Consider the following 11,124-nt stretch of genomic DNA (forward strand, 5'->3'; position numbering starts at 1 on the left):
TTTTTAACGCAAAGATCACTCGTGATCGGAAGATAAAGCATCATATTTATAACATGTTTGTTGTGGATTTAGGTTTAACCAAAAACTTCAGAATCATTAATAGAACAATGGACAGTAAAGATTATTTACTTGTGCGGCAACGAGTTCCTTGGAATGTATACATATCTTGAAGATATTTGACTTGGGTAAACACTACACTAAAATTTTTCTTTAGTTTAAACTTGTAACATTGTACATTTTAATAAGTATCTTATTGAGATATAGTTGCATTATTATATAACGAACAGAACAATATTATCTATGCATTCTGTAAGAGCTGCGTCTATATACTTTGTTGTAAGTAATTTAGTACTAATTTTCTTACCTTTTTACATATATTGTGGTGCAAAATGAGTAACCTCATTTAGCTGATAGCAAACTCATAGATTTTTCCTTTTTTCGTCAGCAAGTATGATGAAAGAAATATACGGCCTAAGTGTCCATTAGAAACTTTAATCTAACAGTATATTCTACCAGGAAGTTACCAACTTCCGTTGAAAGATGAAACTTGTAATCCAATTATTGTATTTGGGCACAAGAAACGAGTTATATGAGATTACGTAACACTCAAAAATAATATTAATCGAAGGAGTAAAGATACTTAATCATTTGAAGTGACAAGTGGAAGAACTATTTTCTTAATAATAGAATAATTCACATTATATGGCGAGTAAAGCACAGAAGGGAATCAATTCTATTTTTTTGTCAGTTTATAACACATTTTATCGTTAAAATCTCTATTTGAAACTTTTTTCTGAGTTTAAAAGATTCGTGTCCATATATTGTAAATAACAATATTAAAAAAAGTGTTAACTTTCCATGTATTTTAGCATACTTTATAAGGTTTAAGCCTATTGGGTCACTACTTCGGTGAAATACTCACACTAATAGCACTTACAACGCTCTCACGTGACTCTTGCATTGAAGATTTTTATAGTGACCGCTGAATAATTTCAGCACTGCAGAAAATTAAAGGCTGGTAACCATACGAGATTGCAATGATAGATTTTTCTGCACATCACAAACTGTTCCATAAACCTCGAATTTGTCTCGTAGACGTGTAATTATCATTCTTGATGGTGGATCAGTCCCATATTCACGTTTCCACTGTTTCTGAACCACAAAAGCATTCTCGAACTTCCAGAAGCAGTTAATAACTTGCTTCCGCTTTTCAAAGCTCAAACGTCCTCCTGCTATTTTGATGTTATTTTCTTGCTATTAACTGGATAGCGCAGCTGGATCAATGATTCTTCTGTCACGTATTAAGAGAACATGACAATATTCCCCCTCCCAGAAATAACCTTTCCCTAACCTTATAGGTTGAAAAATACATTTTCTATGACGGTTAAGGTGTTAGTATCATATAGCAGAAAAATAAAGGGAAAACCTTAGACCACGTCAACTATTCCAATCGTACGAATAGATGAAAAGATGGCTTTAAAGGAGGAATTATCTCGAAAACCTAAATAAGATTTTTAAGCAGTCCAAAATGATCTCTGAGGTTTACATATCCGGACATTCTGCTAGAAACTATTGAATAGTCAATTGGATGATGCAGTCTTAATAATAGTGACAATTAGTGTTACATACTACATACAAATATTTCAAATCAGAGTGACTAATAAGCAAGTTAATCAGGGTCACATTATATAGGCGACTAGTACGTTATGTTGTCGCCAATCATTTAAAATAACTTACTTTCGTTGACCTCGTTCCAATCTGCTTATGAATTAGAGCACATCCTTCGGAAGAAATTGTTAGGTTATGTCAATTGGTTGGGCAAGGTGTTTGCTACTGAATAATCGGACAAGGTGTTAGGAAATTGTAAGAACAAATGAAGGGCGTAACTGGCGTAACAATGTAATATAAATAACATGTAATTGTGTTTAGGTCCTTTAGGTCGGAATGGAGCCATAAGTGGCTGAGCTTATTTGTAGATTGGATACGAGCGATAAGTGGCTGAGTTTATTGTATAATTGTTAAGGTTAGTTGTTCAAGTGTAGTTATCTCTGAACCTTAGTGGTTGTATAGCGCATGTTAATTACCCAGAGATATACATGTGCATTAAAAGGTTGAAGAAGTCTGAAAGTTGCTTCGACATTCATTGGGAATTACAGTAGTTTAGAATGTTAATTAAAAATAAATACATTTGCACTAATTTATGACTAACTTAACAAATGGCGCAGTCAGTAGAATAACACTTGGCGTTGATTGATAAAATGGCTTCTTTTAACAATTTTGAACCATTTGATATAGAAACTGGTAGAATTCAAGTTTATATCGAAAGATTTGAACAGGTAGCACTTTGTGCAGCTCTATCAGAAGGCAGAAAACGTTCCAATTTTCTTGTTGTTATAGATTTACAAGCCTATGAAGAATTACGAAATTTATGTACCCCTTTATAAGATGCACAAAAACCGTATGCCGATTTAAAAGAGCTGATGCTTCAACGTTACGGAGTGAAAACCAACGAGATAGCTGAGCCTTGTTTAGTTTCATAACATCAGACAGCAATAATATCAAACTATGGCACAATTTATAAAAAAAAAAAAAGTTTTACGTCCCACGGGTATGTAGATTAGATTAAAGGAGACGGTGATGATGAGAAATGAATTAAATGATGGAATGAAGAAAGTAGGAGGAAACGGGAGAACGCCGAGAAAACCGACGAGCACGGTGTTTGTTCACCACAAAGTTCACACTGCGCAAGGTAGGATCGAACCACGGACCCCAAGCACCGGAGGCGAATGCTCTACCACTGAGCCACCGCGCTCCCTAGCACAATTTCTAATGGCTTCAAGAAGCAAGCAAGTTACTGTGATTTTAACTCCTATTTAGATCATTTTTTTAAGAGATCGATTTGTTTTTCGCATGAAGAGCAACATTGACAGACGGCAGATATTAACAACAAGCACACTAACATTTCAACAGGCTATTGATTTTTCTACGGCTGTGGAAAGAACAGAAGAACAAACGGTCTTATTTAAAAGTGCATCTGATCAAGCACAGCATCAACTTAATCTAGTGCAACCACGCTGGTCTAAGGGATAAAGGAAATTACATGGAAGACTGGGATGTAAAACAAATAGTAGTAGTTTACCAGAAAGTGCAAGATGTTCTTCCACTTATTCTTCGTCTTCGGACTCAGCTAGCAAAAGTGATGGTAGAAGGAATTATTGCAAGAATTGTTTTCGTTCTCATTCTGAAGGAGAGTGTCCAGCTTACGGAAACAGATGTTTTAAGTGCACCGGTCTACATCATTTTGCTACTGCGTATGTGGTACAGAATTTAGAGGGCGACATTAATGAATTCCATTTAATGGAATATGATACCAATGAAGTACCAGAGATTGAGAAACCGAAGCTGAATGATGAGAAAAAACCTACAATATGAGATCACAATAATGTACAATATTTATATCAAGCTTTAACATTAGAAACATTACATTATCAATCTTCAAATGAGGTACCCAAGGAGAGGCTATCAACGAAGGTATCAGATAATCAAAATAATGACGAATACTAAAGGAAACCTAGGCAAGCAACAGAACTATTAAGTAATCACAGTAAGGATAAGACAGTTAAAGCTAAAGATACTCCTGAAAGGAAAAGGGGATTGTCTAAGTACAAAGATAAGGTGAAATATAAGCCAAATGTGTTACAAGCAAGTAGTAGTAGATATAGTTCACTAACAGATTCGGAAGAAGAGATCCTTCCTGTTTCCAATAGCTTAGAAGAAGAACAGTGCAAGGACAAAAGACAGGGAGAAGTGAATCGGAAAAACTATAAAAGAAAAGTCCTTAAAGAGTCAAGAGTTTGTGATTGTTGGAAGGCAGATTTCAAACTTGAGAGAAGAGATCTTTCAGTTTCTTCTTAATGAATTAGGATGTTGGCAGAAAATAGTTCAAGAATGGTGTGACAAAGTTACCCAAATAGAACAGAGTCTAAAAAGAGCAAATCATACGTCAAAGTCGAAGAAAGGGACAGACAAATCTATGAAGCCGGAGGAAATAGATTCCAGATCCCCCAGACTGATTCGAAGTGAAAGTGTGAGGAGTGAGTAATCAGTTAGTAGCCTACCTAACGGGGATGGCAAGCTGAGAAATCAAATGTCCAACTTCAAACAGAAGTTAACAAAGTTTATTTTCAGAGAAGTAAAACGTCAAGTTCAAGAATTTCAAAGATTGTGAATCAGAATTTCAGAGATGAAACGCAGGTTGAAAAGGTTGGAAGAACGGGAAAAAGAAAGAAAAGGAAGTCAGATTCTTAAAAGTAAAAATAAAAGTTATTGTTTTCTGCTGTTTTTATCAATTTGGTTTTCAGCAACACCCGGGAGAATGTTAGGTTATGTCAATTACCTGGGGCAAGATGTTTGTTATTGAACAATCGGACAAGATGTTAGGGAATTGTAAGAACAAATGAAGGGCGTAACTGGTGTAACTATGTAATATAAACAATGTGTAATTATGTTTAGGTTGGAATGGAGCCATAAATGGCTGAGGTTGTTTGTAGATTGGATACGAGCGATAAGTGGCTGAGTTTATTGTATAATTGTTAAAGTTAGTTGTTCAAGTGTAGTTATCTCTGAACCTTAGTGGTTGTATAGCGCATGTTAATTACCCAGAGATATACATGTGCATTAAAAGGTTGAAGAAGTCTGAAAGTTACTTCGACATTCATTGGGAATTACAGTAGTTTAGAAGGTTAATTAAAAATAAATACCTTTGCACTAATTTGTGACTAACTTAACAAAATATTTACTGAGATCCAGTGCAACCCCTGCCATGGCAGAATTCCTGATTGTGTCGGTACACGATTATTTCCCCGGAAACTGGCGTACCCTGGCATCCAGTAGACAAAAATGACACATTCCGGTTACTGTATTTGATGGAACATCATCAGAATATTTTGCGAGAGAGTGTTTACTAAAGATATGCTGCAGTGAAAATATAAGCAAACGATACACTAAAAGCTGAAAAACATGTTTGAGGATAAGCTTAATTGCTGTTAGTTGTACATCCAACCGCAAAAGTATCTCCACTCTAAGTGTTCTAATTTCATTACTTGCGGTCCAGATAATTTGCAGTTTGTTAAACGCCTGGACAAATGCAACCCAACTTACACGTAACTTTTCTCGGCACTGACAGCAGTTGGTAGCTCTGAGTCAGGTCTTTATGCAAGTAAAATTGTGAATAAATGACGCACGAAACATTTATCTATTCTAAAAATTAATCTCTCTGGCAAATCACTCTTTCTAAAAATCAATCTTTGCTGTCTATGTAATGCATTATTTCATTATATACTATATTCAAAGAAATAAAAATACTGATCACGCATGAATCAGAAAATGCTTGAAAGTAGATAAAAATATCAAATCTAGAACAACTGCTGGAAATAAGTTTGTGAATGATTGTCTCCAATGACAGACCTTCTCCAATTCTCCTTATTCCAACATCTTTTTCTTTCTATGGAAGAGAGGATCTTGGTTGTCACACTGAGTATGCATTGAAATTGAAATTGAAACATTTGAAAAAGTTTGAACCTAGCCGGGATTTGAACCCGGGTCTACCGAATAGAAATTCAATGCGCTAACCACTTACATACCACGCCACGTCTTCTTCCATCCAAGCTAATACCTAGTTAGTTTCATGGAAGAATATACACAAGATACTAATACTTATTTGAGTCTCACAATGACTTACTCGAGATTTCCTTGTTTAACTTAAAAACAAGTTATTTAGACGTTGCTTAATGAGGAAAACATCACGAAACTTTCTTCAAGTTCAGGCTAACTTCTAACCATAACTTCTAACTTCCAAAGAAGAAAAAAGTGACAGAAACTATTTCCACATTCTTTGAATGGCATCAACACGTGCAGAAATAGACAGATCTACGTTTATGTTCCATAACTACTAATTTATTTTCTTATATTCAATGAGGAATTTGTGACAAATTCAGCTGGTGGCACTAGCCGAGTGATCTCGGGCTGATCATGATCTTCGTCTTCTGATCATGAGGCGGAATCCACAAGGGGTTCGAATTCCTCTGAAGAGCAAGGTTGGAATTTTAACTGTCCTCAGTATTTCTGTGTTCGTATCCCAGTAGTGCTTGGAATACGTCAAAAGGAGATGAGGTACCAGTAGCGAACAATACCCCGGTTTGGGCGATTTGTTTAATAAAATTATGAAAGCAGGCAACTCCCATTGCAACTAACTGGGTTCAAATCCCGTCGTGGCAATTATTTTTTCTATATGGAAAGGTGATCTTTATGTAATTGGTATTGTAATTCTGTTATTCCTTTATTATTATTATTATTATTATTATTATTATTATTATTATTATTATTATTATTATTATTATTATTATTATTATTATTACTAAAGGATAGAAAAATTCACACAGTCGAAGGTATTCATAGGAAGAGAAAAGATATACAGTATATCAGATGTTTCTTAGGTTTACACAAGAACACAATAGTATTATTACGTTTATGGATTTACAGATAGAATTATTTTATGACAACAAGAAATGGAATATAAATATTTGTTAGCTGATAACAGTAACGCATTCTGTTTTGCCCTTCTGCTAGGAAGAAAGGTGAGGTGACATCTTAAATAGGATCATTCTTGTGACTAGAGTTGTAAGTTCAGTAATTGCTTGAGCGGGCATCGAACCCACGACTTATGAATCTTATGCTTAAGAGCAGTCTAAGACATCACTGTTCTGGGAGAAGAAAAAACCGGATGTGCAGTGAATTCCGTAATTACACACTGTTACGATTCCAGTGTAATAATGCTGAAACTTTCAGATTTCAGTCATGATAAACTAGTAAAGTATTATGCAGAAAGAATAGTCCAGAGAATTCAATTTTGAATTGACAACTAAAAAGTCATACAAACATGCGAGGTCATAAACGAGAACTTGGCCTTTAGGGTGTTTCGATCCCTTGACAGGCACAGTGCCGTTTTGTGAGGAGAGTGAGCGGGGTACGGTCCCGGGCGCGTTAGTAAGGAAGCGCAAAATTCGAGAAGAATAGAGAAAAGAAAAGAAGGATAAGTATTAAAAGTGCTCAAAATCTAGGAAAAGCAGGGTTTACTTTCGAAAATTTTCTTACGCCAATCATGGTGGCTCTTCGCGGATTTTCTAGGGACCTCACTCATATGTACGGAGGCGCTACCATATGCTCTCGCCTCGGAACCTGATTTTTCACGGCGCGGCACTGGACAGATACTAATATTGATTGTTTGTTATCTAGTGATTCAGGGACTTGATTATTTTTTAAAAGTTAACTGATTCAACGAACACTCCTCAGTATCTTATATCAGGAGCGCCCGAAGAATTTTTTAGGGGGCCATCTCCATAGTTGCTATATTACGTCTGATGTTTCTGGTATTTGATGTACATGGTTTGCTATATTACGTATACATTATTGTGAGCTCGGGCCCCTCTCTGCTTCCTTCGTCCGTGCTCCTCTGTACCCATATTTTCCTTAAAACTGTCTAGATGGGAGGCAAAAAAGGTAATTTAAGTGACATCCTACACCGCGTTTCGCCGTAGTTTGTCACCATGTTCATAAGTTCCACATAATTTTTAAGCTCTGTAATATCCTAAGAAATACTGAACGTCTGCCTACAACTGCTCCAGGCTTTTTTCAATCTCAGTTAGAAATGTGCAGAACTCTCGGTGGGCTGGATCATTATAAGCACTTCCGGTCCTATAAACACTCCAGTCTCCATATTAGCACGATATAGTTGCGAAAACGTGCCTTGTAAACACTTGAATGTATCAGAATCTCTATCCAAAGCTTTCACAGATTGCTTGATGATATCAAGTTTAATGTGTAGAGGTGGTAGTAACAATACTATTTTAGGGTCAACAAGTGGCTCGTGTTTTACGTTGTGCCCTCACAGTATACTCCTTCCGTTGTAACCAGTGCTTCCTCAAGTAGTAGGCCTCGGTGTCGCTACTGTCTCACAAACAAATATAACACGGGCATTTGGTAAAACAGCCATGCAAACCATGAGTAAGGCAATAAATTTGAAGTCCTCTATTACTTGAAATCCATATTTTGTATATTCTAAATTGTCCAATAAGGTCTCGAAGACTTCCTTCATAGAGATGGAATGAGTCACAGGAATAGACAGGTGCTTATTTCCATTCTGCAGATGCACAGCCTTGAGACTCCTAGGCAAGTTGTCTATAAACAAAGGCCACTCATTCAGAATGAAGGGTATCTGTAAAGCATAAATACTTATAAACACAACCCAGCTTTATACAAAAATATTTGGAAAACTATTCGTGCTGTCTCCTTTGGGCTGTTACGTTTATTCATTTATCAATTATGTTCCATTATTTTACCCACCACTTTTACTTAGACTTAGATCTCGAATAAGATCATTCAAATCTGTTTGGTTAGGTTGGTAGGGTTTTCTATTAATAGTTCATATCTGCAATGTTTAATAAGAAAGGCATAATTTGACACAATTGTAGTATAACAGGATACTATAGGGTTATAAATATACAGGGTAACTCAAAAGTATGTATGTAGTACCGTACTGATTAGCTCATTGCATTTTATATTATTCCTTATTGTTATCCATCAGGTAGCCTTTGTTTCTTTATTATTTTATCTTAATGTGCTGTAGTTACATCTTAACCTCGGAAAAGTCGAAGCAAATACACCCATAAACTAGAAAGTTATACTTTATCAATGCAGGGCTGTATACGTACTTTTGGGGCACCCTGTATATACACATACCTTTATATCCTTAGAAATAGCCTTAAAACACTCTGCCCGATGCATGTTGATTCTATGGCGAATCTCTCTGTGTTGGCAGGATCTTCAATCAAATTTAAATGCTATTTAACGCATCAAACGTTTTAAAATGCGCATATATTAAATTCATTATCATAGGACAGATTCCTTATTTTCGATGCTACTACTTACAAAGCGAAGTTTTATGGAAAAATACACCTTTTCTAGTTACTTTCAAGGTAACAATACAGGAAATCAGTATTATAAGACAAGGACAAAATGTGTTTCATAGTGTAATAATAATAATAATAATTATTATTATTATTATTATTTTCACACACTATCAGTGAAATAGAACTAGTTCCATGTAAACAGATATATATGATAGAGCCCCCTTTGGTACCGCCACGCTCACACGGACCCTTATAATTTCTTTTATCGAATGTCTGGCTACGCTCTTCTGAAAAGACGTGCATCAATAACAATAAGACTTCATTTTGACAGGCAAAGTTTAAAGGCCTATTATAGAAAGAATGAATCCCAAAGGGCAGAACTGCCATAACGGACAGAATTCTAAAGTAGGGCCTCAGAATCCTTACTCTGTAACATCCGTACTTGAAACCCTATAATTTTGCACTTGAATTGGATTTCTCAGTTTTCATGTGTTGTATACTTGGAAGAAGCAGAATAATTAAAATTTAACCCTTCTGGGTGGTTTCGTCTTTCCCAAGAGTCCCTTGTATGCAGAATGAGGTTTAAAGAACCTTCATGCCAAATGTGCGATACTCTAGTAATTCTGACAGTTTCTGGGGGATTAGACCTCCTATCACAGCCTCTGTTCCTTGGAACCCTGCGGATGTATGACACCTCTACACTCCCTTTCATTGCTTCCCCTTCAATTTCCTGAAATTACGTAGAAATTCAGAAATCTTTTGCTCGGGGGCCCAACTTCTGAAGAGCCACCCTGATCAAAACAGGCAAAGAATACTATTAATCGATTATTATCTCAAGGGATTTCTCCCTTATTAAATATGGGAAGGGTCCCGGCTACTAGTTAGGACCTAGTAATCAGGTATTGAGTAACTTCATACAGCTGTATTTCATATACCTAATAAATACGACGTCATGTTCTGTCCTTTGGGATTCATTCTTTTTAAAATAGGCCTTTGAACTTCGCACGTCAAAACGAAGTCCTATTGTTATTGGAGCACGTCATTTTAGTACAGCGTAGTCAGGCATTCGATAAAACAAATTATAATCATCCTGTGGTCGTGGCTGTACTCAAGGGGGACCTACCATATATATCTATATCTATATCTATATCTATATATATATATATATATATATATATATATATATATATATATATATATATTCGCATGGAATTAGTTCTACTTAAGAGATAGTATTAGAAAATAATAATACTAATGATTTTAAGTATTATTATTGATTCACGGGGCCCAGGCAGGAATATCCCACTCGGGACAGTCTGCCCCTGGCAGCGATGACTTCATTTTGGCCGCGTTCCTTTGATTCGTCGCCAAGAATCCCGAATGGACCAATACGGACTATCGCCAGTCATGTGCATGCACTTATTATTATATATTACTTTTTCCAGACGAATTGCTTCTAAAGTGAGCTCCGCGGGCAAGAGTAACCATGGCTCTACATCATAAAGTGAAAAATATTAAGATGAGTGCGTATAATTGTATGAATTTCGATGGTAACTGTCACCGATCATTAGAAACTGAATATGCGGGAACTATGAAATAAAGTAGATAGAAGTGCGTAATTTTATTATAAAATTATATGACGAACGCATTTTCTCTGATCCCTAACGGTTATTGTCGAATATACACGGTTACAGGAGCACTTCGATTCGCCAAATTAAAAAGACAGATTTATCTCTTTACATGCGACGTCTCCTTCATCACCTCCATGCCGAAGTCGGAAGAACATGTGCTTTCGGATCGCGGGTTCGTGGTTCCCGCCCGCGTTGGGTACTTTTTAAAGTGTTTTATAGACTCACTGTAATTTAAACAAAACACGGATATAGGTGATTTAACACATTTTGGTGTAATTTACTGGTTAATTGGCATTTCGTAGCATCTCTGCCACTGGTGGTATAATTTTCAAAACGGAAGTGGGGTCACAGCGGATCGTCTAATTTTTGCCGTAAGGTCGCTAGTTGCCCATCGGAGATCCACCCGCGTTTTCAGCATGAGATAGCTTGAGCTTCAGGTTGTTTACATGATCAGTTTTCTTTTTCTACCTTTAACAAAAAAAAAACTCCATACAAAATAATGTAATAAACAGAAAACATACATAAAA

This window comes from Thermobia domestica, chromosome 5, assembly GCF_964235325.1.
Source record: "Thermobia domestica chromosome 5, izTheDome1.hap1.1, whole genome shotgun sequence".
In the NCBI taxonomy this organism is placed as follows: Eukaryota; Metazoa; Arthropoda; class Insecta; order Zygentoma; family Lepismatidae; genus Thermobia; species Thermobia domestica.